The sequence below is a fragment of the Pinus tabuliformis genome, chromosome 1_2, assembly GCF_031772625.1.
Source record: "Pinus tabuliformis cultivar Carrire ecotype Pingquan chromosome 1_2, CPIR1, whole genome shotgun sequence".
Classification (NCBI taxonomy): Eukaryota; Viridiplantae; Streptophyta; class Pinopsida; order Pinales; family Pinaceae; genus Pinus; species Pinus tabuliformis.
Window position 1 is genome coordinate 847,766,857 of NC_142298.1, and position 7,057 is coordinate 847,773,913.

Below are 7,057 nucleotides of genomic sequence, written 5' to 3' on the forward strand. Positions count from 1 at the left end.
AATAAATGTTGAAAATTGTTTACATGTAGAACAAAAGCAAATTAGCATGAACTATGGTAGCTTATCTCTGAGAAGAGATGTAATGGCTACGTGCTTTTTGGTAATGTTACAATGAGACATTGAGGCCTTTTTATCATGAATAAAAAATGACAACCCCTAAACATCCAAAACCCTAACCTTAGGAGATGAAGTGTCAAAGGCTTCTGGGGCATGATGGGGTAAGTTGGAACATCAACTTCCTCGTATCATAAGTTTGGCATATGATCTTTGTTTGGCATGCATATTAGCTCGTTAGAAATGTCTATCTGAGAAGAATAAATTACAAACGAAAATTTCCATCTTGAAATTTTTTTTTCTTGTTTCCCCAACAAACTCTATTTAGGGCCTCAAAATGGCTCTAGATGTTCAGAACCTGAAAAATGCCAAAAATAGAAAATTGCAAAATAGGAAATTGTGCTAAAAAATAGGAAACTTATAGGAAAATGTTTTGTGATCCAAGTGGAATAGGTGGATGGACACAAATATCCGCCTAGATTAGTCTTACCCCCTTAGGAAGAAATGGTCCCCATGTAAGTTCCTCCATGAGATGGGAAAACTTATGTTGAACTTGGTCCTTAGTGAGCCACTTGCCTTGGTATAGGGGCTATCCTACTTTTTAAACCTGACACAAATAGATACTTTGTTGGGGAGTGTTCTTAATCTATGTGTCCATGATATAATCTATTCAATGAAATATGGTTTGAGCTTTGTTGGTGTCAGCTTCTCGACAATGTATGATGTGTCCAACAATTGTGGAAAGTCTGGTCGAAGGCAATCCACATTGAATACTGGGTGCAGGCCAAGGAATGGGGGGATACTTAGCTCGAAAGTGTTTTCAACCATAACCTTGGTGATGATATAAGGTCCATATCAGAGTGGTTGAAGCTTCTGATGGGATCTTATAAGGTTTTCCTTATGTAAATGCAACCAAACCTTGTCACCAACTTGAAACTTATGTGGCACCTCTTGTTGATCATGATGTTGTTTGTACTTAGTATTTTCCTTATGCAGGATATCATGAAACTACTAGCCGATGTGATGAATTCGTTCAATAAACTTGGTGGCTTTGTTGGCATCAGATTAAACATGTGTATATTCTTCCTGGGTAGCTACAAGGGGCAATTTGAGATCAATGGGACACAATGGTTGAAATCCTAGGCCGACCTGAAAGGGGTTATAGACAATTGAGCTATTGAGAGATTTGTTGTAGGTATGTTGGACATAAGGGAGACTCTCATCCCATGTTCATGGATTCTTGACATCCACAATATGTGTATGATCATCCTGTTGACGACCTTTGTTTGGCCATCAATCTGGGGGTGGAAGGCAGTTGACTTGGTGAGCTTGGTGTCCAACATTGAACTAGAATGCACTTAGGAATTTGTTATCATGATTTGATATCATGGTCTATAGAATCCCAAAATGTAGCGACACCCATTAGTAGAAGAGCTTGGCAATGGATTTTGTTGTGATACTCTTCTTGCAGGAAGCCATAATGGCCATCTTAGAAGATCTATCAATGACCACAAATACATAGTCATTACCATGCTTAATAGAAGGAAATTCACACATATAGTCCATTGATATGGATTCCCAATGTTGGCTAGGAGTACGAAGAGGAGTGTATAATCCATTATTTTTAATTGTTGGTTTGGTGATGACGCGGGCAGTGCAAGATCTTACTTGCCAACATCCTATCAGAGTTTTTGCCAATAAAAATATTTATGTAGTACTGCCATTGTCTTCTCCACACCAATGTGTCCTATGATCTAACTGTAATGTGCCTCCCAAATCAACTTTGCATGCTCCCTTGAAGGAACAAAAAGGTGTCCGAGATAGCACAACACTCATACTAAATGTGGAATTCTGGAATTGTCTTTCTCTTCATCAACATCTTATAGGTGGTAGTGAATTCCAAGTCATTTTAAGATAGTCACAACCATCCAAAGGTGTTATGCACACAAGAGTTTAGAATTGTGTCTAGTTCCATAATCAGGGGTTGGCTGAGGTGGTATGTGACATGATTTGTGCTACCCTTCTTATATTTAATGTTAAAATGGAATTTTTGCAGATATGTGGACCTTTTTTTATGGCAATCAATCTGTAACTTCCTTTGTGTATTCATAAATTAAAGAGGTTGGTGATCCATGTGGATGATCATCCCCTTCCCAAAATATATTGTTTGCGGAGTTGGTTGGCATGTACAATAGAATACATTTCCTTATCATAGGTGGGGTATATTTAGATAGTATCAGAGAGTGTCTCACTATGATGGGAAACTAGATGGCCTTGCTGAGTGAGGATTGCACCAATAACATAGTTAGAGGCATTTGTCTCAATATCAAATTGTTATTATAGGTCTGGTAAGGTGAGGACTATTGTAGAGAAAATGAAATGTTTTAGTTTAATGAATGCCATTGTTGTGACTCGGACTAAAAAAAATTATTTTTTTCTCCTCCCTTGGTAACTTTAATTAAGGGCCAAGTGATACTGAGAGAACCCAAACACAGGTCTTCAATAGAAATTAGTAAGGCCCTGGAAGCTACAAAGGTCTGTAGATTTGTTTGGGTTGCCTAATCTTGAATGACTTGGATCTTAGCTGGATCCACATGCACACCTTGATATACATTATGTGGACCAGATATTGGAATTGGTCCATACCAAAGGAGCATTTATCCACGCTATCACTTATCTTGTGCTATCGGAGGGTGTGAAGGACATGTCGAATATGTTGCAAGTTCTCTTCCCAACTCTTGTGGAAGATGAGGATATCATCCAGATATACAACCATGAACAATTTGGTGAAAGGTCACAATATTTCAACCATTAGCATTATAAAAGTTGTGGGGGGGTTTTTCAAACCAAGGGTCATGACTAACCACTCAAAGTTACCCTCCTTTAACTGGAAGGAAGCCTTCCATACATTTATAGGTTCTATTGGAATTGGTGATAGCCGAAATTCAAATCAATGTTTTTTAAGTGCTTAGACCCCTTGAGATGGCCAAGAAGGTCATAAATCCATGGAATTGGGTATCTATTCCTGATTATAAATTTGTTTAGAGCCATATAATCAATGGAGATTCTCCAGGTCCCATCCTTCTTTTGTACGAGAAGAATTGGGCTCCCACAAGGTGAGAAACTTGGTCAGATGTGACCTTTTTGTAGCAACTCTTGGATTTGCCACTTTATTTTCTTGTTTTCTAAAAGAGAGTGGTGGTATATTGGCCCATTAATTATAGGTGTACCAAGGGTAAGACAAATCGAATGCTCAACTTGATAGTGCAAAGGTACCCCCGTGTGTGAGGAGAAGACGTCCATGCACTCTTCCATGAACTTATCTTCTTGTTTCCGCTACATGGAGGAGCCCTTTCTAGAGGCCATGGATGTGGCCACAAGATTCCCGTTACTTTTAGATTGAACCAAGAAAAAAACAAAATTCCCATTTTGGGAGATGATATTACTGCATTTCTTAGCAGACGTCAAAGAAATGGCAGTAGGCGGGGATACCTCTGGTATCCTTTATAGTTTTATACCCAAAGTAATGCTAACAGTATGAGGTCTAGACTCATACATAACATGAAACCTATGCAAGAATATCTGGGCTAATAAAACATCACAAACTTTGAGGGGAGAAATATCACACAATATCTCATTCATGAAAGGCTTGACGTTGTAGGGTAGGAAACACTATTGATGGCGTAGAGATATCACCCTTGGTAAAGTCACCCGATTATGTATGGTTGCGAGTGTGGTGTTTTCAGCAGGCTCAACCACTTAATGAATTCTATTGAAGTGACATTCTTTTGACTCCCACTATCGACAATGAACTATAGTGGAGCACCCTTCACCCACATCTATTAGTGGAAGAGACACTCATCCTCTTCTAAATATTTGGGCTCACTTTTCTTGACCTTGGTGGTGGCAATAGTCACACTGAGTTCTACATCAATGATTTGTTTCTCCTTGTTAGGTTCTATCTCAGTGTAAGAACCTTTGTCTGACTTTGTAGCTTTCAACTCATCCACCAGTGATTGCTTTGTGTTGTATTCATTTGTGTTGTTAGTGGGGATCTTGTGGAACTCACACCACTTTCCTATGTCTTTCTTTTTCCTTCCATTATTATTCTTTTCTTGCGACTTTGATAGGCTATCCTAGGGTGCTCCACCTTGGTTATGCCCTTTATTCAGGGGTTTGGGGGTGCCCTTTCCCTCCTTTAGATTAGAAGATCCAAGGTATTTCTTATTCTATTTAATGTTTTTCTCAATTTTGATGGCATATCGTTACGTCACACCAAGAGAGGAGATGTACAGGAACTCCATTTATGAAAGGATGTATTTATGTATACAACCAGGATAATTGAGCACCAGATGTCGCTCACTATCCTTGACACCCAACTTCGTGCGTAGGGTATGAAAGATCCATGAAATTTGACACTTCTTGGTCCCTTTCTTGCCGTAGTGTGGTCAATTTTATGTACTCCTCTTCATAGCTTCCAATAGGGTAATAATGCTTCTTAACAACATCTTAGAAAGAGTCCCGAGAGGGTGAGATTGAAAATAGTTGGGATTCCTCGCCAACCCTTTGTTCATAGTAATTTTTCCACTAGTCATTAACATGGGGGGTGGGCTTAAGGAGTGAAAAAGAAATATTTTCTCTATCAGAAAAATTATGGAATGAAAAATATCCTTCCAACATATTTAATATTTTATATAGAGCATCTACATCTATCTGGCCTTCAAATGTAGGAATATCAAGATCAACTTCTACCTTAAATGGGTGGTGCCTTTGAAGTGGTTGTTGGATGACGATGTGTCACCTATTGGTATCTACTGAAGGATCTTGGAAAAAATTATCCATCATCTCGTTCCTTTTTCACTCGAGGGATTCTTTGAGAAACAATTTGTTAGGATTTCATGCTCCCTCATCTTCCGTTCCTTCCACCATAGGAGGCCATTGGGCTTGGCAAGGATAGTTTTGCAAGGTCTCAAGCAATTCGAGTCCCAACTCCTTATACCCCTACCTTGTTGGGGACATGCAAAGGAAAACAGAGAAAGATAAGATTTCTCACATACCATTGATCCATATTTATGAAGGAATGGAATGAAATACAGATTTAAAATAGAAAATAGAGATATAGTGAAACAAAAATTCAATTAATAAATATAAATGTTGAAACTATTTACATATAGAAAGAAAAAAAACTAGCTTGCATGGAGGTAGCTTATCTTTTAGAAGAGATGTGATGGCTACATGCTTTCTGAACTACGTTATAATTCTGAGGAATTTTTATAATGAAGAATAGTGAGAAACCATAAACATCCAAAACCATAACCGTAGGAGATGAAGCATCAGAGGCTTATGGGCCTTGATGACGTAAGTTGGAACATCAACTTACCAAGGTTGTAACTTTGGCATATGATCTTCATTTCACATGCACGATAAACCATTAGAAACGTCTATCCTAGAAGAACCACTTCAATTGAAAATGTTTTTGTTTGACTTTACACTTGCCCGTTTCCCCAAAAAATATCATTTAGGACCTCAAAACGACTTTGGAAGTTCAGGACCTAAAAACTTCCAAAAATAGAAAATTGCCAAAATAGGAAACTGTATTGAAAAATAGGAAAATAATAGGAAAATATTTTTAATAAATTAATGAAACAATATCATTATTTAAATATTTTTTTTCAAAAACTAGAAGTTTAATATAGCCGTTACTTAATAATATGTGTTTTTAATATATTAATAAATTAATATTATAATTTAAACATTATTGTTCAAATATAACCGTTACTTGAAATTATGTCTCTACATTGCTCTCTATTTAATCCTTTGCCATGGTCTGCCTCTTCATCTGGTCCTGATGATGAACCATACTTGCTAGTTCGAAATGCGTCAACCAAAAAATTCTCTCATGTGATTTCTACCGAAAGACTTTGTTTAATAGGAAATTGTGTTATGATCTAAGTGGAATAGGTGGGTGGCCACGAATATCCACCTGGATCATAGGTTTATAGGATGTGTCATAAAAGTCCACAAAGAATTGCATTTTATTCAGTGGATTTTAGGGGTGGCTATTGAGAAATATTTGTTGATTTCCAAAACAACATATACACTAAGAAAAAGTAGGAAGATGTTGTTTCTTCTCAAATTTTATTTCCAAGCTTAGATGAGTCCATGTCAGTTCATTGGAGTGGTCTTCCTAGAAAAAAATTAAACTCTATTTTTTTCTAAGAGTTATATAAGAGTTTGAGCAAGCTAAGGGTTGATAACTAGGTCATGTCTCATTTTCATGATTTGGAATTTGTACTGAGCCTGCAAATAAACTATGTCAAGAACAAGGTTTATCTGAATCTCAAATACCATATATTCTCTTGTAAATAATTCTTGATGTTGTGACAAGAGAACTCCCTCTAATTTGTGCAATTTTAGGGGGCATCCTTGGCCAGGAAGTCATTAAGGCAATGTTGTGTAAAGGTGATCCGATTAAGAATGATTTATTATTTCATGTACTGGATGGGTTCAAAGGGATAATAGAGGATATATCTAACCAAGACAAAAGTTGAAAATCTAAATTTTTTAGATAAGTATATATCATAGAAATGATGTGTAAGATTGCACTTCAATAAAATTTAGGAGAATGTGTCTATCATTTTGCATGAATGATACATTTGTATCATAATTATATGTAAAGATAATGTCAATTATATTGAAAGGGCATGTAGTTGCATTCAAGTAGTGTATAACTCTATAGTAGATAAGCTTAGCAACAGACAAATGGACATTCGTTGTAGCAGGTTGATGTCACAATTCTTGTTTGACAACCTATACAGACTTCCATGATTTTGAAACAACACCGACAATAATCATCTCAGAATTTCTAAAAACAATCTCTATTTCTCCTCTTAATTTCTCTTTTTTCTTGTTGTAAATTTTTTTGTTCCCATAATTATAAAATGCTAAATGCTAAAATTCATGTAAAATTCATAAGGATATCTGAAAGTTACTAGGAGTCGAA

At 36.7% G+C, this 7,057-nt stretch overlaps 1 pseudogene; it reads left to right on the top strand.

The window, feature by feature from the left end:
• Positions 1 to 6,057: 6,057 nt before the first annotated feature.
• On the top strand, positions 6,058 to 6,605 carry LOC149208601 (SUMO-activating enzyme subunit 1A pseudogene; annotated as a pseudogene).
• The last annotated feature ends 452 nt before the right edge of the window (positions 6,606 to 7,057 follow it).